The 25,048-nt window shown below is 46.7% G+C and overlaps 1 pseudogene; it reads left to right on the top strand.

The window, feature by feature from the left end:
• The window catches only part of LOC119321622, a 46,105-nt pseudogene extending 21,673 nt beyond the window's left edge, over positions 1 to 24,432 (top strand).
• Positions 24,433 to 25,048: the final 616 nt, after the last annotated feature.

The following is a 25,048-nucleotide window of genomic DNA, read 5'->3' as shown; positions in this document are numbered from 1 at the left end:
GCAGGGCCTGGTGGCGCGGGGTCGCGTATGGGGAGGCGGGGTCGACTGGGCGGCGACCGGTGGCGATGCACTTCCGATGGAAGACGAGATCGAGGGGGAGAGATGGTGTCGGAGTGGGAGAGAGGTGGGTTCGCCACAAGCACATGGGTAGGGACGTGGGGATAAGGTGCTGTGGTGGGATGGGTGGGTGGGGTCGGGTGTGGTGGACGGAAAGAGGCACAGCGGATCGTGCCATGTCATCGATCCATGGGATGGATCCGCGAGGTGTGCTTCTTTGCTTTGCTGTCTGCAAAATAAAGTACATACGGCAAAAATCTTTGCCGTCTGTCTTTTTTATTACAGACGGTAAAATTTGATCTTTGCCGTCTGTGTTTACTAGTACAGACGGCAAAGGCATATTTTGCCGTCTGTAATAAAAAAACGCACACGGCAAAGATCTTTGCCGTCTGTAATTCGTTTTGTAGATGACAAAGTGAGCTCTTTGCCGTCTAATTTTTTTTAAGTAGACGGCAAAGTATATTTTGCCGATAGTTTTTCTTTGCCGTCTGTTGGTGACGGCAAACCCTTTATTTGCCGTCTGCCCCGACGAAATGCTGACGGCAAAGATAATACTGACGGCAAATCTCCTGTTTCCCGTAGTGATAATGCATCATCCCGTAACTAACTCGTTAGCTACATTGCTTGCAAGTCTTATAGTGATGTGCATTACCAAGAGGGCCCGGAGTGACAAATCCTAATCTCGAAATATGTCAACTCAACAAGTACCTTGGGAGACACCAGTAGAGCACCTTTATAATCACCCAGTTACGTTGTGACGTTTGGTAGCACACAAAGTGTTCCTCCGGTAAGCGGGAGTTACATAATCTCATAGTCATAGGAACATCTCTAAGTCATGAAGAAAGCAACAGCAACATACTAAACGATCAAGTGCTAAGCTAACGGAATGGGTCAAGTTAATCACATCATTCTCCTAATGATGTGATCCCGTTAATCAAATGAAAACTCATGTCTATGGTTAGGAAACTTAACCATCTTTGATTCATGAGCTAGTCAAGTAGAGGCATACTAGTGACACTATGTTTGTCTATGTATTCACACATGTATTATGTTTCCGGGTAATACAATTCTAGCATGAATAATAAACATTTATCATGATATTAGGAAATAAATAATAACTTTATTATTGCCTCTAGGGCATATTTCCTTCAGATCATGTATATAGGCATCACGTCCGTAACAAGTAGACCGACTCCTGCCTGCATCTACTACTATTTCTCCACACATCGACCACTATCTAGCATGCATCTAGAGTATTAAGTTCATAAGAACAGAGTAACGCATTAAGAAAGATGACATGATGTAGAAGGATAAACTCATGCAATATGATATAAACCCCATCTTTTTATCCTCGATGGCAAAAATACAATACGTGCCTTGCAACCCCTATTGTCACTGGGTAAGGACACCGCAAGATTGAACCCAAAGCTAAGCACTTCTCCCATTGCAAGAAAGATCAATCTAGTAGGCCAAACCAAACTGATAATTCGAAGAGACTTGCAAAGATAACTCAATCATACATAAAAGAATTCAGAGGAGATTCAAATATTTCTCATAGATAAACTTGATCATAAACCCACAATTCATCGGATCTCGACAAACACACCGCAAAAAGAGTTACATCGAATAGATCTCCAAGAAGATCGAGGAGAACATGGTATTGAGATCAAAAAAGAGAGAAGAAGCCATCTAGCTAATAACTATGGACCCGAAGGTCTGTGGTAAACTACTCACAACTCATCGGAGGGGCTATGGTGTTGATGTAGAAGCCCTTCATGGTCGATTCCCCCTCCGGCGGAGCGCCGACGAAGGCTCCAAGATGGGACATCGCGGATACAGAAGGTTACGGCGGTGGAAATTGTTTTTCGTTGGCTCCCTGGATGTTTTCGGGGTACGTGGGTATATATAGGAGGAAGAAGTAGGTCGGTGGCCGCCCGAGGGGCCCACAAGATAGGGGGCGCGCCCTACAGTGGTGGGCGCGCCCTCCACCCTCGTGGCCGCCTTGGCTGCTTCTTGGCTTGCACTCCAAGTCCTCTGGATCACATTCGTTCCAAAAATCACGCCCCGAAGGTTTCATTCCGTTTGGACTCCGTTTGAGATTCCTTTTCTTCGAAATACTGAAATAGGTAAAAAACAGCAATACGGGCTGGGCCTCCGGTTAGTAGGTTAGTCCCAAAAATGATATATATGTGTAAAGTAAAGCCCATAAACATCCAAAAAGGGTAATATAATAGCATGGAACAATCAAAAATTATAGATACGTTGGAGACGTATCAAGCATCCCCAAGCTTAGTTCCTACTCGTCCTCGAGTAGGTAAATGATAAAAGCATAATTTTTGATGTTGAATGCTACCTAGAATATTTCTCTTTATTGTGCCATGAATGTTCAGATCCAAATGATTCAAAATAAAAGTTCATATTGACATAAGAAATAGTAATACTTCAAGCATACTAATCAAAGCAATAATTTTTTCTCAAAATAACATGGCTGAAGGAAGTTCATCCCTAGAAAATCATATAGTTAGGCTATGCTTCATTTTCATCACAGAAAAATGCCCCCAAATTCTACACCCCCGGTGACAAGCCAAGCAATTGTTTCATACTTAAATAATCTCAAACTTTTTCAACTTTCACGCAATACATGAGCGTGAGCCATGGATATAGCACTATGTGTGGAATAGACTATGATGATAGGGATTGTGTGGAGAAGACAAAAAGGAGAAAGTCTCACATTGACGAGGATAATCAACGGGCTATGGAGATGCCCATCAATTGATGTTAACATGAGGAGTAGGGATTGCCATGCAATAGATGCACTAGAGCTATAAATGTATGAAAGCTCAACAAAAGAAAACTAAGTGGGTGTGCATCCAACTTGCTTGCTCACGAAGACCTAGGGCATTTTGAGGAAGCACTACATGAAACTGCTAATTTGCCGTCAGGAGGCGTCTTTGCCGTCAGCCTTTTGTCGTGCAGACGGCAAAGAGTGGATTTTCCGTCATCAGAATACGGCAAAGAAAATCTAACGGCAAAAAAGACTTTGCCGTCTGCAAAAAAAATACAGACGCCAAAGAGCATACTTTGCCGTCTGTATTAAAAAAGTAGACGGCAAACACATACTTTGCCGTCTGTATTGGAAAAGCAGACGGCAAACTTTCTTTGCCGTCAGCCTTTTTAATACAGACGGCAAAGTATGCTCTTTGCCGTTTGTATAAAAACCGCAGACGGCAAAGAAGAAACACAATACACGGATCGATCACATGGATCGATGACATGGCAGGATCTGAGCCACACATCCCCACGTGCCCCCCTCGCCCCACGCACCCCCGCGCCCCCCGCGCCCCACTGCTCTATCCTTATCCACCCGAGCGGCCCACCCCCTCCACGATATCTCTCTCTCTCTCTCGTTTCTCTCTCTGTTCGATCCAGATCGAGAAGCCGGCGCCCGCAACCACCTTGCTTGGCCTCGCCGGCCACCACCTCGCCGCCGGCCCCATCCACTTTCCCCTTCGGCCCCGCCGCTACCAGACCCGGCACCGTCGCCCCCACAGGCCCACCGGCGCACGCCACCTCGTCACCTTCGCCCTTTGCCCCGGGCGCCGCCGGCCCCATCGCCTCTCGCCCACGCCGGCCTCTACTTCGCCCATGGCGTCGCCCGCCCCGTCTCCCTTCGCCCACCTCTGCTTCGCCCATGGCGCCGCTGGCCCCGTCGCCCCCCGCTGGCCTCTGCTTCGTTCCCTTCATCCCGGTGCTACTAGCCTCTGCGCCCGTCACCCCTTCGCGAACGGCGTCGCCGGGCCCTGCTCCGTCGCCCCCGCAGGCCTCCGCCGTCCCCGGCCCCGTCCTGTTCGCTCCCGCAGGCCTCCGCTGCCCCTGCTCCGTCCCCCGTCGGCCCCGGCCCGGGCCCTTCGCCCTCGCCGGCCCCGGCCTTGTTCCCCGTCAGCCCCGCACGCGGCGCGTCGTGCCTCAACGACTTCCGTGCTCCGTGCTGTGCTGGCCGCACCGGCCACCGCCGTGCCACGCGGGCCACCCTCTGTAATCTGATATTTCGTTTGACACCTTTTGTAATGACTCTATAATGAGACTTTTATGTATACAGATGATTGTCAGACTACTAAAACGTGGCATAAACGAACGAATATAAAAAAAACGCAAGTGATTATTGCGTCTACGCCTTTGACCAGCTGGCGTCTGTAACGAGACTTTTATGTATACAGATGGTTTAGGTTTTTTTATAAATAAAAAAGGATTCATTGCCGTTTGTGATGTTTCCGGTTGATGGCAAAGATGCATTTTTGGCTGACGGCGAAGACGAATTTCTTTGTTGTCTGTTATTTGTTCGGCTGGCGGCAAAGACAGTTTGGCTGACGGCAAAATCTTTGCCGTCTGCCCGACAAAAAGCTGACGGCAAAGCAGTTTTTGCCGACTTACTCTTTGCCGACAGACTTTGCCGTCTGCAAATTGACGGCAAAATCTTTGCCGTCATGATTTCAGTCTTTGCCGTCTGTATGACACAGACGGCAAATCACCTGATTCATGTAGTGAAGCCCATCGTAGGAATATACAAGCCAAGTTCTATAATGAAAAATTCCCACTAGTATATGAAAGTGACAACATATGAGACTCTCTATATGAAGAACATGGTGCTACTTTGAAGCACAAGTGTGGAAAAGAGATAGTAACATTGCCCCCTTTTTATTTATTCGCTTTTTTTCTTTTTTTTGGGCCTTTCTTTTTTAATTTGGCCTTTCTTTTTTTTCCTTTTTTTTCTTTTGGCTTTTTTTGGCCTTTCTTTTTTTCTTTTTGGGGACAATGCTCTAATAATGATGATTGAGGGAGTCGTCGATTAGGGGGTGTCCGGATGGCCGGACTCCTGGACTATGAAGATACAAGATTGAAGACTTCGTCCCGTGTCCGGATGGGACTTTCCTTTTCATGGAAGGCAAGCTTGGCGACACGGATATATAGATCTCCTACCATTGTAACCGACTCTGTGTAACCCTAACCCTCTTCGGTGCCTATATAAACCGGAGGGTTTTAGTCCATAGGACGAACAACAATCATACCATAGGCTAGCTTCTAGGGTTTAGCCTTTCTGATCTCGTGGTAGATCTACTCTTGTACTACCCATATCATCAATATCAATCAAGCAGGAGTAGGGTTTTACCTCCATCGAGAGGGCCCGAACCTGGGTAAAAACATCGTGTCCCTTGTCTCCTGTTACCATCCGCCTAGACGCACAGTTCGGGGCCCCCTACCCGAGCTCCGCCGGTTTTGACACCGACATTGGTGCTTTCATTGAGAGTTCCTCTGTGTCGTCATCTTTAGGCCTGATGGCTCCTCCGATCATCAACAACGATGCGGTCCAGGGTGAGACTTTTTTCCCCGGACAGATCTTCGTATTCGGCGGCTTTGCACTGCGGGCCAATTCGCTTGGCCATCTGGAGCAGATTGAAAGCTACGCCCCTGGCCATCAGGCCAGATTGGGAAGTTTGAACTACACGGCTGACGTCCGCGGAGACTTGATCTTCGATGGGTTCGAGCCACAGCCAAGCACGCCACACTATCACGAAGGGCATGATCAAGCTCTGCCGCCGGATAGGGCCCTGGAGGCCAAACCAGTGTCCGCTCCGACCCTTAGCTCGGAGCCGACTGCGCCGATTGAGGACGGGTGGCTGGACACCGCCTCGGGGGCTGCTATCTCTACGGCGATTGAGCCGAACACCAACCCTGTCCTTTGCGAAGCTCGTGACTCCAAGGTGTCGGACTCCTCTCCGGACTCCGAACCTTCCGCGCCCCTGCCATTTGAATCCGATTGGGCGCCGATCATGGAGTTCACTGCCGCGGACATCTTTTAGCACTCACCCTTTAGCAACATCCTGAATTCACTAAGGTCTCTCTCTTTATCAGGAGAGCCCTGGCCGGATTATGGTCAGGAAGGTTGGGATGCGGACAACGAAGAAATTCAAAGCCCACCCACCACCCACTTAGTATCCACTGTCGATGATTTAACCGACATGCTCGACTTCGACTCTGAAGACATCGACGGTATGGACGACGATGCAGGACACGACGAAGAACCAGCGCCTACAGGGCACTGGAAGGCCACCTCATCATACGACATTTACATGGTGGACATCCCAAAATATGGGAATGGCGATGGAACAACGAAGGATGATCCCTCCAAGAAACAGCCTAAGCGCCGGTGTCAGCGGTGCCGCTCTAAATCCCGCCACAGCAAAAACGGTGAATCCGGCACGGGAGACAATAACACCCCGGACAGTGCCGAAGACAATCCCCTCCAGCAAGATTCAGTGCAGGAGAATGGAGAAGCCAACCCTCATGAGAGAGCGGCAGGCAGAGAGGTAGAGGACGATAATTACATGCCTCCCTCCGAAGACGAGGCAATCTTCGACGACGACAAATTTGTCGTGCCTGAGGATCCCGTCGAACAAGAGCGTTTCAAACGTAGGCTTATGGCCACGGCAAGCAGCCTCAAGAAAAAGCAGCAACAACATAGAGCTGACCAAGACTTGCTAGCCGACAGATGGACTGAAGTCCTCGCGGCCGAAGAGTATGGACTCGAACGCCCCTCCAAGAGCTACCCAAAACGCAGGCTGCTACCCCGATGAAAGGAGGAAGCACCTAAACCTACATCACCAGCGCATAATATGGCCGACCGGCCACCTCGTGGCCGTGACAGAGAGGCCTCTCGGCCCTCCACTCAAGCTGCACCCCGGTGCCGCTCAAAAAATACCAAGGCGCGGGAAAATGCGCCAGACGTGCGGGATATATTGGAGGACAAGGCAAGGCAAACAAGATCGATCTATAGATCGCGTGGGCGCCCCACGATACGTGATGATAACCATCACGCCGGATATGACAATTTCAGCCGGGCCGAACACAGTAGACAAAGCTCATTTGAGCTGCGTCGTGATATAGTCCAATACAGAGGCGCCGCACACCCACTATGCTTCACAGACAAAGTGATGGATCATCAAATCCCTGAGGGTTTCAAACCCGTAAACATTGAATCATATGATGGCACAACAGATCCTGCGGTCTGGATCGAGGACTATCTCCTTCATATCCACATGGCCCGCGGTGATGATCTACACGCCATCAAATACCTCCCACTCAAGCTTAAAGGACCATCTCGGCATTGGCTTAATAGCTTGCCAGCGGAGTCAATCGGTTGTTGGAAGACTTGGAAGCCGCATTCCTCGACAACTTCCAGGGCACCTATGTGCGACCACCAGACGCCGATGACCTAAGCCACATAATTCAGCAGCCAGAGGAATCAGCCAGACAATTCTGAACACGGTTCCTAACAAAGAAAAATCAAATCGTCGACTGTCTGGATGCAGAGGCCCTTGCAGCCTTCAAACATAACATCCGCGACTAGTGGCTTGCCCGGCACCTAGGACAGGAAAAGCCGAAATCCATGGCAGCCCTCACAACACTCATGACCCACTTCTGCGTGGGAGAGGATAGCTGGCTATCTCGTAGTAACAACATGACCAAGAGCCCTGGTAATTCGGACACCAAGGACAGCAACGTCAGGTCGTGTCGCAACAAGCACAAGCGCTGCGTTAACGGCGATAATGTTGAGGATACGGCAGTCAATGCCGGATTCAGAGGCTCCAAACCCGGTCAGCGGAAAAATCCATTCAAAAGAAATACTCCGGGCCCGTCCAATTTGGACCGAATACTTGATCGCTCGTGCCAGATACACGGCACCTCCGAAAAACCAGCCAACCACACCAACAGGGGTTGTTGGGTGTTCAAGCAGGCTGCCAAGCTGACTGCCGAAAACAATGACAAGGGGCTGCATAGCGATGACGAGGAGGAGCCCCGGCCGCCGAACAATAGAGGACAGAAGGGCTTTCCCCCACAAGTGCGGACGGTGAACATGATATATGCAACACACATACCCAAAAGGGAACGAAAGCGTGCACTAAGGGACGTATATGCGATGGAGCCAGTCGCCCCAAAGTTCAATCTGTGGTCCTCCTGCCCGATCACTTTTGATCGAAAGGACCACCCCACTAGCATCCGCCATGGAGGATTCGCCGCATTGGTTCTAGACCCATTCGTTGACGGATTTCACCTCCCTAGAGTCCTGATGGACGGCGGCAGCAGCCTGAACCTGCTTTATCAGGATACAGTGCGCAAGATGGGCATAGACCCATCAAGGATTAAACCCACAAAGACGACCTTCAAAGGCGTCATACCAGGTGTAGAGGCCAACTGTACAGGCTCAGTTACACTTGAAGTGGTCTTCGGATCACCGGATAACTTTCGAAGTGAGGAATTAATCTTCGATATAGTCCCGTTCCGCAGCGGCTATCACGCACTACTTGGACGAACCGCATTTGCAAAGTTCAATGCGGTGCCGCACTAGCATACCTCAAGCTCAAGATCCCAGGCCCTCGAGGAGTCATTACGGTCAACGGAAACACCAAACGCTCTCTCCGAACGGAGGAGCATACAGCGGCCCTCGCGGCAGAAGTGCAAAGCAGCCTCTTAAGGCAATTCTCGAGTCCGGCTATTAAACGGCCGAACACCGTCAAGCGCACCCGGAGTAACCAACAACAAGACTGCCTGGCACGTTCCGAGCACGCGAAGCAATGCGGCCCCAACCCCAGCCCTCGCGAAATTGCGAAACCAGTACTACGCGTACATAATTACGCTCTGGAAATACCATGGGCATAGGGGGAGGGGCATGACCACGGCAAGCCCAGAATGCGGCTCAACCGCACCAGGGGCTCCCAATTGTGTCATTCTTCTATTTTCTCTTACTTTCAGGACTCCTTTCTCAAGAAGCCCTGTCCGGCAGTAGAATTGCCGAACACACGATGCAATAGCCAGGGAAGCAGAAAGCTACAACGAGTGTACAGGTGGTCTCTATAACGAGCAGTATACTTGTTTTACATATCATCTCGCAGCCCGCTCCTGGAGGGGGACATGTCAAATAGTCCCGTCCCTTGCTTATCGCACTATTTGTATCGTTCTGCTTTCACCGCAGCTTTCTTAATAAACAATGCACAACTTTTGCCTACTATTGCATTCCTTTTTTCTTATCTATATATGTTCACTTATGACATGTTGCATCCGTACGCTTTGGTATGGCCAAATACACCAGGGGCTTAAGTACCCCAAAATATGGTGTGATAAGTCCGAACACTTTCACAAGTGCGGCACCCCGAACTTATAGCATTATATGCATCGGCTCTGAATCATGTCTTGGGTCAATAGTTGGGTTTGCCCGGCTCCCATGTTTTGGTACCTTACGTTCTGTTATATCGGCTAAGGTAGCGCTGGGAGAACCACTCGATTGTGCCCCGATTGAGCTGGGTTAAGCACCTCAGTGGAGAAAGCTAAAACTGACCGTCATGATAGGGCGAGAGCCGGTCGCTGTTCGAGAGGTTTCTTCGAGTCCCTAAAGACTTATGCCGCTTAGAGCGAGGAGTCGGCTTTGTCCGGCCCAAGCGTGGATAGCGCCCCGAACTCGGTCTTCCGAATACTAGGGGCTCCGCCGAAATTTAAAATTATAGAATTCTATGGCTAAGTGAGAGTGTTCAAGCATTATAGTCCGGTTGCCTTGTTCGTTGCGTTGAGCGCCTCCCTCGAAGGACCCAAGAATGGGTAAAAGAGCGCTCAAGTTTATCCCGAACACTCCAACACTCGTGGCATGGGGGCAGAAGCCGACGACTCGCCATCTCTCAAATTTAATAAACGGCCGCACAGAAGGTAATATTTTAAATTCACAAGAGTTGCTTAGCGCATATGAACAAGTTTTCAAGCATACAGAATAACAAATGCGAGTTTACTCAAAAATTACATCTTTGGAGCATTCACCCGCTATAAGGCGGGCACCCTTCAGGACGCCCTGATAATACATCTCGGGCTTGCGATACTCCCTGCCCGGCGGTGGAACGTCCGTCACAAGCTTCTCAGCATCCATCTTGCCCTAGTGCACTTTAGCACGGGCAAGGGCCCTACGGGCACCTTCGATACAGACGGAGTGCTTGACGACTTCAATCAACGGATAGGCGTCCACCAGCCGCCTCACCAGCCCGAAGTAGCTCCCAGGCATGGCCTCCTTCAGCCACAGCCGAACTATGAGGCCCTTCATGGCCTGTTCGGCCACCTTATGGAGCTCGACCAGCTGCTTCAGATGGTCGCTCAAGGGCACCGGGTGTCCGGCCTCAGCATACTGAGACCAGAACACCTTCTCTGTCGAGCTCCCTTCCTCGGCCCGGTAGAATGCGGCAGCGTCGGACACACTACGGGGCAGATCTGCGAATGCTCCTGGAGAGCTCCGGATTCGGGTAAGTAACAAGTAATTCACTTTCACGTGCTTGCTTTGCACGAAGAATGCCTTACCCGCCACTATCTTCTTTATTGCCTCAATCTCCTGGAGGGCTTTTTGGGCTTCGGCCTTAGCGGCTTTGGCACTTTCAAGAGCCGAGGCGAGCTCGGACTCTCGAGTCTTTGACTCACGCTCCAAACTCTCGTGTTTTTCCACGAGAGCCTGGAGCTCTTGCCGCACCTCCACCACCCGCGCCTCCTGCTTCTCTCGCTCGGTGCGTTCCGCGGCCGCATTGCTTTCGGCCCTGGACACCGCTTCCTTCAGGGTCGCCACCTCGTTCGTGGCCCCTGCAATTCTCACATTATTCCTGTTATTTTTTGCAACCACATCTTTTATATACTTCCATATATAAGGTATTACTTACCTTCCTTGTCCTCGAGGTGCTTCTTGGCAAGGCCGAGCTCATTCTCGGACCGCTCGAGGCTCTGCTTCAATGCATTGACCTCTGCAGTCAGTGCGGCAGAGGTCAACAGCGCAGCCTGCATTCCCATATTGACATACTTATGTTAGACTCCTGCGTACATCTTTTTAGATCCTCAATTCGGCTTTTCTTCCCGAACGCCAAACTGAGCATCAGGGGCTACTGTCTATGCGGTAATATTTTTACATATCTTAATACATACCTCAAAACCTGTTAGAAGGCTGGCACAGGCTTCAGTCAGCCCGCTCTTGGCGGAATGAACTTTCTGGATCACCACACTCATAATAGCGCGGTGCTCCTCGTCGATGGAGGAGCCGTTAAGCGCCTCCAGCAAATTATCTGGTGCCTCCTGTTGGACGGAGGTCACCGGTGTGCCAGTCTCACCCTTCTTATGAAGGGGCCGCCTGCTAGGCTCCGGAACCACTGAAGGTTCCGGTGCGGAGTCCGGCCCAGGGCCGGACTTAGAACCCCTTTGGGGTTTGATCCCCCTTGTGCCCATAGTTCGGGAGGTTGCCTTGCAGCGCCTCCGGGACCCCTTCCTCCTAGCTGGGCCCCCTTTGGGACCCCACCTTGGTGTCATCCGCAGCGCGAGGAGAGGAGACGGCCAGAAGTGAAGTGCTATTCACATCCGACGAAGCCAGGGAGCCGCTCGTTGAAGTGTCGAGCCCGTCCTTGGGCGGGCTTCAGGGTTATATTCGGCGTTAGGAAATTCTATGCGACAAACAAAACGCCATGAGTTATTCTGGTATCCGGACACTTACGAAGTCGCCAGGGGCTTAGTCCTTGATGGCCACTCCTCTTCATCGTCATCGGCGTTGGGGGAGTAGTCCGGAGGGAGGTTCCTTCCCTTCTTGGACCCTTCGGCCTCCCCCGTTGGGGCGGCCTTCCTTTTCTTCTCTCCCCTCGCTGGGGGAGAGGCCTCTTTTTCCTCCTCCTCGTCTTCGCGGGAGGAGTCCGCCTCGGAGTCATCGGACGATGAGTCCGACAACACCTGGCGCCGGGAACTCCTCCGAGTTCCCGTGGCCTTCTTCTTGGCCTTCTTCCCCGGCACCACGTGAGGTGCCGGAACCAGCAGGCCCATCAATTGGGCGTCCGCTGGGTCTTCTAGCAAGGGAGCCGGACAGTTAACCTGCCTGGACGTCTTTTGCCAGGCCTGTCAAAGGTAAGGGAATTTAGATCCCGCATAGAGTCAAACTATGGAAAACAAGAATCCCGTAAAGGGTAACAGTAGCTTACCTCACTGGCTTGACGCCGCGAGCTATATCCGCGATCTTCGGTAGCAGATGCGGGAGCCTCGGCGCCCTTGAACAGCACCTTCCAGGCATCTTCGTACGTAGTGTCGAGGAGCCTGCTCAAGGTTTGGTGCTGTGCCGGATCAAACTCCCACAAGCTGAAGGCCCGTTGTTGGCACGGGAGGATCCGGCAGATGAGCATGACCTGGACTACATTGACAAGCTTGAGCTTCTTGTTCACCAAGGTTTTGATGCAGGATTGGAGTCCGGTCAGCTCTTCCGAATTACCCCATGTCAGGCCCGTCTCTTTCCAAGAGGTGAGCCGTGTAGGGAAGCCAGATCGGAATTCGAGGGCCGCCACCCATTTAGGGTCACGCGGCTCGGTGATGTAGAACCACCCCGATTGCCACCCCTTTATGGTCTCCACGAAGGAGCCCTCGAGCCATAAGATGTTGGGCATCTTGCCCACCATGGCACCTCCGCACTCCACTTGGCGGCTGCCCACAACCTTCGGCTTGACATTGAAGGTCTTCAGCCATAAGCCGAAGTGAGGATGGATGCAGAGGAAGGCCTCGCACATGACGATGAACGCCGAGATGTTGAGGATGAAATTCGGAGCCAGATCATGGAAATCTAGGCCGTAGTAGAACATGAGCCCCCAGAAAAACGGGTGAAGTGGAAAACCTAGTCCGCGGAGGAAGTGGGTGAGGAACACCACCCTCTCATGGGGCCCGGGGGTGGGGATGAGCTGCCCCTTGTCGGGGAGCCGATGCGCGATGTCGCCGGACAAGTATCCGGCCTTCCGCAGCCTCTTGATGCGCCCCTCCGTGACGGAGGAGGCCATCCACTTGCCTCCCGCTCCAGACATGGCTGGGGAAGGTTGAGGCGAGATGTGCGGACTTGGGCGCTGGAGCTTGAGTGCGCGGAAATGGATAAAGCAAAGGAGGAAGAAGGCGTAGGTAAAAAGGTGGATCCTTATCCCCTTATATGGACGGACGAAACTATGCGTCCCCACCAGCCTGGTAAAACTCGCTTATCTCCAAAGCGCCGTAATCAATGGCGCGGTTGGGTTACCCACACCCGTATTGATGAGAATCCCGGAATAAGGGGACACGATCTCTGCTTTGACAAGACGTGCCAAGGAAACCGCCTTGCTAAACGCGTTGAGGTGGGACAGTAAAAACGATTCGAATAAAGGCTTGGCCGTGGTGTGATGTCACGCCACGGTATACGTCAGCAGATTGAACTTGTGTAAATATTATTCTCTCTACGGTGGTATGTGGAACTTATTTTGCAGAGCCGGACACTATCCTTGTGTTCAAAATCTTCTATGAAGTATTCGGAGGAGGAACCCGCCTTGCAATGCCGAAGACAATATGCGCGCCGAACTCGTCGTCATTGAAGCCTGGTTCAAGGGCTACTGAGGGAGTCCTGGATTAGGGGGTGTCCGGATGGCCGGACTATAGCCTTTGGCCGGACTCCTGGACTATGAAGATACAAGATTGAAGTCTTCGTCCCGTGTCCGGATAGGACTTTCCTTGGCGTGGAAGGCAAGCTTGGCGATACGGATATATAGATCTCCTACCATTGTAACCGACTTTGTGTAACCCTAACCCTCTTCGGTGCCTATATAAACCGGATGGTTTTAGTCCATAGGACGAACAACAATCATACCATAGGCTAGCTTCTAGGGTTTAGCCTTTCTGATCTCGTGGGAGATCTACTCTTGTACTACCCATATCATCAATATCAATCAAGCAGGAGTAGGGTTTTACCTCCAATGAGAGGGCCCGAACATGGGTAAAAACATCATGTCCCTTGTCTCCTGTTACCATCCGCCTAGATGCACAGTTCGGGACCTCCTACCCGAGATCCACCGGTTTTGACACCGACAATGATCATCACACTTTTATTGATTTACAACACATGAATTACATCTCGAAACTAGAACAAGATATGACTCTATATGAATGCATCCGGCGGTGTACAGGGATGGTGCAATGAATCAAAAGTGACATGTATGAAAAATTATGCAAAATGGCCTTGCCACAAATACGATGTCAACTACATGATCATGCAATGGCAATATGACAAAAGTAATGCGTGTCATGATGATAAACCGGAACGGTGGAAAGTTGCATGGCAATATATCTCGGAATGGCTATGGAAATGCCATCATAGGTTGGTATGGTGGCTGTTTTGAGGAAGATATAAGGAGGTTTATGTGTGATAGAGTGTATCATATCACGGGGTTTGGATGCACCGGCGAAGTTTGCACCAACTCTCAAGGTGAGAAAGGGCAATGCACGGTACCGAAGAGGCTAGCAATGATGGAAAGGTAAAAGTGCGTATAATCCATGGACTCAACATTAGTCAAAAGAACTCATATACTTATTGCAAAAATTTAGAAGTCATCAAAAACCAAGCACTACGCGCATGCTCCTAGAGGGATAGATTGGTAGGAAAAGACCATCGCTCATCCTCGACCGCCACTCATAAGGATGCACAATCCAAGGACACTTCATGTTTCAAATTTGTTACACAACTTTACCATACGTGCATGCTACGGGACTTGGTAACTTCAACACAAGAATTCTTTAATTCATAATCACCCAACTAGCATGACTTTAATATCACTACCTCCATATCTCAAAACAATTATCAAGTATCAAATTGATCATAGCATCCAATTCACTTTCTATGATAGTTTTTATTATACCCAACTTGGATGCCTACCATTCTAGGACCAATTTTATAACCATAGAAAATACCATGCTGTTCTAAGAGACTCTCAAAATAAAATGAGTGAAGCATAAGAGACTAGCAATTTCTACAAAATTAAGCCACCGTCGTGCTATAAAAGATATAAGTGAAGCACTAGAGCAAAAACTATCTAGCTCAAAAGATATAAGTGAAGCACATAGAGTATCCTAATAAATTTCAATCAAGTAGGCTTCTCCCAAAAGGTGTGTACAGCAAGGATGATTGTAGTAAACTACAAAGATACCATACAATACGCTCCAAGCAAAACACATATCATGTGGCGAATAAAAATATAGCTCCAAGTAAAGTTACCAATGAACGAAGACGAAAGAGGGGATGCCTTCCGGTGGCATCCCCAAGCTTAGGCTTTTGGCTACTATTGAATATCTTGGGGTGCCATGGGCATCCCCAAGCTTAGGCTTTTGCCACTCCTTATTCCATAGTCCATCAAATCTTTACCCAAAACTTGAAAAGTTCACAACACAAAACTCAACAGAAAATCTCATAAGCTCTGTTAGTGAAAGAAAGCAAAACCACCACATAAGGTACTGTAATGAACTCATTCTTTTTTTATATTGATGTTAAACCTACTGTATTTCAAGTTCTCTATGGTTTATACCACTTAATACTAGCCATAGATGCATTAAAATAAGCAAACAACACACGAAAGACAGAATCTGTCAAAAATAGAACAGTCTGTAGCAATCTGTAACTAACGCAAACTTCTGGAACTCTAAAAATCCTACCAAAACAGGAAGTCCTGGAATTTTTGTCTATTGATCTACAGCAAAAAGAATCAATGCAAAAGCACGTTTTTTTGATTTAACAAAACTAATTTCGTGCGTGCAAAGTTTCTGTTTTTTAGCAGAATCAAATTAATTATCACTGTAGGTTATCCTATAGGTTCTACTTAGCACAAACACTAATTAAAACATAAAAACACATCTAAACAGAAAGTAGATGCAAAATTTATTACTAAACAGAACCGAAACAAAAAACACAAATAAAATTGGGTTGCCTCCCAACTAGCGCTATCGTTTAATGCCCCTAGCTAGGCATAAAAGAGAAGATAGATCTAAGTAGTGCCATCTTTGTCACTCAATTCATAAGTAGCTCGCATGATAGATTCATAAGGTAAATTGATTTTCTTTCTTGGAAAGTTCTCCATGCCTTTCTTTAATGGAAATTGGAATCTAATATTCCCTTCCTTCATATTAATAATCGCGCCAATCGTTCTAAGGAAAGGTCTACCAAGAATAATAGGGCAAGAAAGATTGCAATCTATATCAAGAACAATAAAATCTACGGGCACCAAATTTCTGTTTGCAACAATGAGAACATCATTGATCCTTCCCATTGGCTTTTTAATGGTGGAATCCGCCAGGTGCAAATTTAAAGAGCAATCATCATGATCATGGAAACCTAGAATATCACATAAAGCTTTCGGAATCATGGAAACACTAGCACCCAAATCACACAAAGCATAACACTCATGATCTTTAATTTTAATCTTTATAGTAGGTTCCCACTCATCATTAAGTTTTCTAGGTATAGAAACTTCCAAATTAAGTTTTTCACTAAAATATTGCATCAAGGCATCAACGATATGTTTGGTAAAAGCTTTATTTTGACTATAAGCATGAGGAGAATTAACAATGGATTGCAACAAGGAAATACAACCTTCTAAAGAACAATTATCATAATCAAATTCCTTGAAACCCGAGATAGTGGGTTCAATGCTATTTAAAGTCATGACCTCTCCAATCCCTCTTTTACCAAATTTAGCATCAAGATCTAAAAACTCCGAATTATTGGGATGCCTTCTAACTAAAGTTGACTCATCTCTAGTCCCATTATTATTAAGATTCATATTGCAAAACAAAGATCTAATAGGGGACACATCAATAACTTTAAGATCTTCATCATTATTTTCATGGAAACTAGAAGAACACGCCTTTACAAAGCAATCTTTCTTAGCACGCAATCTAGCGGTTCTTTCCTTGCACTCATCAATGGAAATTCTCATTGCTTTGAGAGACTCATTGAAATCATGCTTAGGAGGAGTAGATCTAAGTTTTAGAGAATCAACATCAAGCGAAAGTCTATCAATGTTCCTAGCCAAATCATCAAGTTTGAGCATTTTTTCTTCAAGCAAGGCATTAAAATTCTTTTGAGAGATCATAAATTCTTTAACACTATTCTCAAAATCAGAGGGCATCTTATTAAAATTACCATAAGAATTATTATAGGAATTTCCATAATTATTAGAGGAATTACTAGGGAACGGTCTAGAATTAAAATTTCCTCTATAAGCATTGTTACCGAAACTATTCCTACCAACAAAATTCACATCTATGGATTCATTATTATTCTCAATCAAAGTAGGCAAAGGCATATCATTAGGATCAAGAGGAGCATTCTTAGTAGCAAACAATTTCATAAGTTCATCCATCTTTCCACTCAAAACATTAATTTCTTCTATAGCATGCACCTTTTTACTAGAAAATCTTTCGGTGTGCCATTGAGAATAATTAGCCATAATATTATCAAGAAGTTTTGTAGCATCTCCTAAAGTGATTTCCATAAACGTGCCTCCCGCGGCCGAATCTAAAATATTTCGAGAAGCAAAGTTCAAACCGGCATAAAAATTTTGTATGATCATCCATAAATTCAAACCATGAGTAGGGTAATTGCGAATCATCAATTTCATTCTTTCCCAAGATTGGGCAACATGCTCATGACCAAGTTGTTTAAAATTCATAATATCGTTCCTAAGAGTAATGATCTTAGCGGGAGGGAAATATTTATAGATAAATGCATCTTTGCACTTATTCCAAGAATCAATACTATTTTTAGGCAAAGATGAAAACCAAACTTTAGCACGATCTCTAAGTGAAAACGGAAATAACTTCAATTTAACAATATCATTATCCGTATCTTTCTTCTTTTGCATATCACACAAATCAACAAAGTTGTTTAGATGGGTAGCGGCATCTTCACTAGGAAGGCCAGCGAATTGATCTTTCATAACAAGATCCAGCAATGCAGTATTGATTTCACAACACTCAACATCATTAAGAGGAGCAATCGGAGTACTAAGGAAATCATTATTATTGGTATTGGAGAAATCACGCAATTTGGTATTATCTTGTGCCATGGCAACAAGTAATCCAACACACAAGCAAACAGAAAAAAGGCAAGCGAAAGAGAGAGAGAGGAGATTGGGAAAAGGAGGGCGAATAAAACGGCAAGGGTGAAGTGGGGGAGAGGAAAATGAGAGGCAAATGGCAAATAATGTAAATGCGAGGGAGATGAGTTTGTGATGGGTACTTGGTATGTCTTGACTTGAGCGAAGACCTCCCCGGCAACGGCACCAGAAAGCCTTCTTGCTACGTCTTGAGCTTGCGTTGGTTTTCCTTGAAGAGGAAAGGGTGATGCAGCAATAGTAGCGTAAGTATTTCCCTCAGGCTTTGAGAACCAAGGTATCAATCCAGTAGGAGGCTCCTCAAAAGTCCCACACACCTACACAAACAAACAAAGAACTCACAACCAACGCAATAAAGGGGTTGTCAATCCCTTCACTGCCACTTGCAGAAGTGAGATTTGATAGAGATAGTATGATAAGATAAATATATTTTTGGTATTTTATAATATAGATAGGAAAAGTAAAGATGCAAATAAAAGTAGATTGAAAGTTTATATGATAAAAGATAGACCCGGGGGCCATAGGTTTCACTAGTGGCTTCTCTCAAGATAGCATAAGTATTACGGTGGGTGAATAAATTACTGTCGAGCAATTGATAGAAAAGCGAATAATTATGAGATTATCTAGGCATGATCATGTATATAGGCATCACGTCCGTGACAAGTAAACCGACTCCTTCCTGCACCTACTACTATTACTCCACACATCAACCGCTATCCAGCATGCATCTAGAGTATTAAGTTCATAAGAATAGAGTAACGCATTAAGAAAGATGACATGATGTAGAGGGATAAACTCATGCAATATGATATAAACCCCATCTTTTTATCCTCGATGGCAACAATACAATATGTGCCTTGCAACCCCTATTGTCACTCGGTAAGGACACCGCAAGATTGAACCCAAAGCTAAGCACTTGTTCCATTGCAATATAGATCAATCTAGTAGGCCAAACCAAACTGATAATTCGAAGAGACTTGCAAAGATAACTCAATCATACATAAAAGAATTCAGAGGAGATTCAAATATTTCTCATAGATAAACTTGATCATAAACCCACAATTCATTGGATCTCGACAAACACACCGTAAAAAGAGTTACATCGCATAGATCTCCAAGAAGATCGAGGAGAACATGGTATTGAGATCCAAAAAGAGAAGAAGCCATCTAGCTAATAATATGGACCCGAAGGTCTGTGGTAAACTACTCACAACTCATCGGAGGGGCTATAGTGTTGATGTAGAAGCCCTCCCTGGTCGATTCCCCCTCCAGCGGAGCACCGGCGAAGGCTCCAAGATGGGATCTCGCGGATACAGAAGGTTACGGCGGTGGAAATTGTTTTTCGTTGGCTCCATGGATGTTTCCGGGGTACGTGGGTATATATAGGAGGAAGAAGTAGGTCGGTGGCCGCCCGAGGGGCCCACGAGATAGGGGCGCGCCCTCCACCCTCGTGGCCGCCTCGGCTGCTTCTTGGCTTGCACTCCAAGTCCTCCGGATCGCGTTCGTTCCAAAAATCACGCTCTCGAAGGTTTCATTCCGTTTGGACTCCGTTTGATATTCCTTTTCTTCGAAATACTGAAATAGGCAAAAAACAGCAATACGGGCTGGGCCTCCGGTTAGTAGGTTAGTCCCAAAAATGATATAAATGTGTAAAGTAAAGCTTATAAACATCCAAAAAGGGTAATATAATAGCATGGAACAATAAAAAATTATAGATACATTGGAGACGTATCATTCCCACACATCACCATTTGATGCCCTGCCGCTCACACCCACACTACTAGCGACCGACACTACACGCTCCATGTTCCCGTCCCCTTCAATTCTCTTTCGTCGCCCTCTTTCTTCAGAGTTGTCCAGGGCTGCCCAACCGGATCTAACACATCATCTGATGTTGAAGCCGGTCGGCGGTGTCTGCGAAGAGATTCTCAGGTCTTTCTTATGTATATTAGAATCGTAGTAGTCCTAGTTAATCTTGGTGTTATGTCATGGTTTGGCGATATGTCATCTACATGCTTTGCTTTGCGAGCGAGCATTGTACGGAGCTTGCATTCCTCCTTCTCTGGCCGACTTCCATGGTGGATAGAGGCGGCAACGGTGGATTTGGCGAAAGCATCAGCGATAAGATCGGGAGAGCCCCTTGTCGTCCACATTTGGAACCACCGGTTCTTTTTCACCAGCGTGGTGCCACGTGGATAGGAAGAGGCGGATCCGGTTGCTTCCTTCGTCGAGCTGGATTTCTTTCGGGACTATGAGCTGCCTTGTGGATCTAGCGTTTCCTTCATCCCATTGCATCAACCTCGGCCACACAAGTTGTATATCAACAAATGTATTGCTTCTGGTGTTCCATATTCAACTTCCAAGTGAGGCCGTTATCCACCATCGTTGGAAAGGTTTGTGTCAGAGACAATGGCCATGGAGTCTCTGGCGAGGTTGCTGTGTGAGATAGGACGCAATTGGGTCCTATTTACAAAAAGGGAGGATCATGTTGTAATTTTCTGTTTCCTTCAAGGTCCTCAATGCTGTGTTGTATTTAATTTGATATGAAATGGCAGCTTCTGCCTTCGAGCCCCTACCCCTGCTCAAAAAAAATCAAGCCGGGGGAGGGGCCCAGCCAGATGTGGAACCGTTGCTCGATAATAGAGCCACGTGATGCAGCAGTACCGCTGCCACCCGTCGACTTGGACGGTGCATTGTTTTTGTCAAACCATGGGGAATCACTTGTTTTCCGATTCATGTTTTGTCAAGATTTTTCATCTCACCTTGTCATTTCCTTTTACACGAGATAAAGATACTTATAAATCCCATGCATTCACAAGCAACTTTTTTTTAGAAAATTTTAATTTAAAATTGTTTGGTTGGTGTATTGACCATTTTTTAGCATGGAGGCTGTGACAAACAACTGCATCCCAATTTGTTTTTCTCAATCTTCATTTCATTTTGTTGAGTACCAATTGTTGGCCCAGTCCCGACGCCAAGTACTTCCAGCGACAGGCAACGACGACGACAGACGAAGCTCACTGATGAGCTCGACGAGTTGCTTTTACGCCGAGGCGCACCGTAGCAAAGCTAGCCTTCAGCTAGTAATCAATCCTTTGTCTGATCTACTAGTACTAGTACGTATGAGCACTTCTAGCCGGAAGCGTTCCAATCGATCTAGCTATCTCACGTAACCAGCACAATACAAAGAATCGATCTGATGGCCAGACGCATGTATCGTGCGTTTCTTTATTGCTTCAACTCACGATGTGTTAGATTACAGGGCCAGGTACATGTATATATACTAGTCTAAACTAGCTAGCTACATGACCAGGTCGGTCAGGAAAACTAATCCTAGTTGGACTAGGAATCCTACAAGACCACGTACACCTGCCGTGTACTAATTTGTGTTTAAGTCTAACAACCTCATGATCTCATTCATAGTTTGGTAGATCAATACTTATTACTGTGATTAGCAGATTGTACCGCCTGATTGCACTGATTTTTTGGTTCAGATTGCTCTTTCTAATAGTTACTTAATGTGGTTCATCTTGAGACTTGAGTAGTACTTTGGAAATGTTGATGAATGTAGAGTTTTAGAAGCAAATATTTAATCCTGAACTTTTGTTTTGCTCGAGATTAATCTTGCTACTCATTACTAAATGTAGTTCGTCTTTAGAGTTCAGTAATGTTGTGGAAATGTTCATGGATCTACAAATTTACAAGCAAAAATTAATCATGAACAAAATAAGATATATAGTCTGTGTTTCTGAGGAACATATCAATGTTGATTCCGCCATTTTGTTGCTGATATGCATTCGGTATAATAAATTGTACACTTAATGTCGTATTTAAATGTTACTCCCTCCAGACCATAATAAAAGAACATTTTTGACAATACACTAGGGTCAAAAACGGTCTTATCTTATGGGACAAAGGGAGTAATAATCATTAGCAGCACTATACCGGCCCATGTCCATTTGTCCTTCCCTGACCTGTATGTGATGCCTACAGTGCTTGTTTATGGTCCCTGCTGTGCGGATGGTGGGTCCTGGAACTGTACGAATTACAAAATGCATGTCCGTCAAGTTTATACTATACTGACGGGAATATGATCTCCATGTGTCTGAGCAGCTCCGACAACAGGGCAACCTGTCTCTCGGGCCTTAAAGAGCATTTTCACCATTACATAGCCTATCATGTACTCCCTCCGTCCGAAAATACTTGTCGTCAAAATGGATAAAAAGAGATGTATATAGAACTAAAATACATCTAGATACATCCTTTTATTCATCTTGATGACAAGTATTTCTGGATGGAGGGAGTACTTGCCACCTAGACTGGGGGAAGGCTAGCTAGCTATTAAGTAATCTACGAACAGTGGTTTGCATGCACCTAATTAATTTATAGTTAAATGACTAATTATATTTCCTACAATTGCAGGTATTTAAGAATAGGACTACTGATTTGGCTGAGCAATATCCTACATTGGTTGAACCAGCAAAACTAATCCTAATGAAGTGTAATGGACTTCCCCTTGCAATAGTCATCATAGGTGGCTTCTTGGCTGATCAACCAACAAAAACTGCTGCAGAGTGGAGGAAACTGAACGAGCATATCAGTGTTGAGCTAGTGATGAATCCGAAGTTTGAGGTCATAAAAACAGTCCTCGTGAAAAGTTATGATGGCCTACCCTATTATCTCAAGTCTTGTTTCTTGTACACGTCCATCTTCCCTGAATACCGCAATGTTAGCCGGAGACGTTTGGCTTACCGATGGATCGCTGAAGGTTATGCTCGAGACAAGGCCACAGCAGATAGATACTTCATGGAACTCGTAGAGAGAAGCATGTTATTACCAACTCAGCAGTCAGTTTGCAGCATACAAGGATTTGACTCCTGCCAGCTACATGATCTGATCCGTGATATCAGCATTGCAAAGTCAATGGAGGAAAATCTTGTTTTCAGGCAGGAGGAAGGCCGCAGCTCAAACACGCACGGTGCGTGCGTCACCTTGCCATAAGCAGCAACTGGAGGGAGATGAGCGTGGGTTGGAGAGCACCGTAGAGCTGTCCTGTATAAGGTCATTGACAACGTTTGGTAAGTGGAAGCCATTTTACATTTGTGATAAGATGAGGTTTCTTCTGGTGCTGGACCTGGAAGGAACAGAAGGGTTAAGAGATCATCACCTTGAGCATATTGGGGAGCTTCTTCATCTGAGGTACCTCTCTCTATGTGGGTGTTATGATATCTTTTCCCTCCCAGATTCGGTGGGTAATCTAAGACAACTTGAGACACTAGACATCAAAGGGACGGGTATAGCTATGTTGCCCAAAACCACCATCAAGCTTAGTAAGCTATGTTGTCTCCATGCTGGTAATGGTTCAGGGGATAATGAAGGAAATTGTTTCTCAAAGTGTAAAGGCATTTGTGAAATGCAACTTGGTTTATGTGTAGCATGCTGCTCACTGGATCTTTCAAACATGGAGGGATATGGCAGGTGTGACGCTTTCCATCTTGCTTGTTGCTTAATCTACCCTAATATCATTAGGGGCATAAACGGTTCTGGTGTTAAGGTGCCAAGAGGGACGAGGAAACTGAAGGCCCTACGTACCCTGCGGTATGTTCACCTTGCTTGGGGAAATGCCATTATAAAAGAGATAAAAGGTCTCACCGGCCTGGAGAAGCTAGGAGTGGTCGGTATCAACAAGAAAAATGGTTCGGGTTTCTGTGCGGCCATTTCCAGTCTCAGCCATCTTGAATCATTGTCAGTGCGGTCAGGTGATAGCCTAAATGGCTGTTTGGATGGCATGTCCACAGTCCCGAAAAACCTGCAGAGCCTCAAGCTATCCGGCAGCCTAGCAAAATTGCCGGAATGGATCAAGGGGCTCCAGAATCTCGTGAAGCTCAAGTTAGAACTCAGCAAGCTATCAGGAAACCTTGAAACCATGCAAGTCCTTGGGAACCTACCAAACCTATACATTATGGGTTTGTGGGATTGTGGGTTTGAGATCGATGTACTCCAGTTCCAGGCTGGCCTTTTCAAAAGGCTCACGGTGCTTGCTCTTTTTTACACAAGTATGGAAATTAAATTAGTGAAGTTTGAGGAAGAACCAGTGCCCAATTTTGAGTTGCTGACCCTTAGCCTTGGAGATACTGAAATTGCCTTCTCTGGGCTAGAACTTCTCGAAAGTATCAAGGAAGTACGGCTTAGTGTTCGACATCCCTGGTATACGCCCAAATCATCAAAAGATAGGGGAATGGAAAGAATGGGGGAAGGAGAGACTGAATGGCGGAAACGACAAGAACAACATAACAAACTCGTGCAAGAACAAGTCAGGAAGGAGTTGCAGCTGCAGCTTGATGGGAATAAGAATCGGCCAGTCTTGAAAATGGAATGAGCTCAGAAACCTGGGACTACTTCCGTCCTAAATATCCGCTCGGGATATATCTTTGATTTTCCGAAGAATGACTAGCCACGGCAATGTATGATGCCCTGTATCTATAAGTGTAAGAGTTGTGTCGAATATTACTGTACAAGTTAGGTTACAGTTGTATATGGAGTCGTGTCCAAGTAGGACACTTGTATCCTAGGCCTCTCATATATAGTAGGGGTAGATACATGATGTAACCTATGGCAACATAATAGCACGGGCATGCGGGGGAGCCGGCAACGTGTGCCGGCGTCCGGGCAGCCAGGGTGCGGTATTGTAGCGGTGTCATGGGGAGGAGCGTCCGTAGTCATGCCCCGGGGATGTAGCTATGATGATGTGGTCCTCGGTGTATAGCAATCCGCCTCCTTCTGTACTAGTCATCTGCACTTTGACATATGCACTAAACACCACAGAATATACGGTCATGTACTCTATCAGCCTTTGACAATTTCAGACTTTTCGCTACTTTTTCAGATTCTCCATGGTCAACTCCTGTCCATCAACTAGCATCGATAGACCCAGCCACCAACTTGAATCTGGTACTCGTCAACACTGCTTCAGCACCCCTGCACACTTTGTCTAA

This window comes from Triticum dicoccoides, chromosome 6B (assembly GCF_002162155.2).
Source record: "Triticum dicoccoides isolate Atlit2015 ecotype Zavitan chromosome 6B, WEW_v2.0, whole genome shotgun sequence".
NCBI classification, from domain to species: Eukaryota; Viridiplantae; Streptophyta; class Magnoliopsida; order Poales; family Poaceae; genus Triticum; species Triticum dicoccoides.
This window is presented reverse-complemented; position numbering and strand designations above follow the sequence as displayed.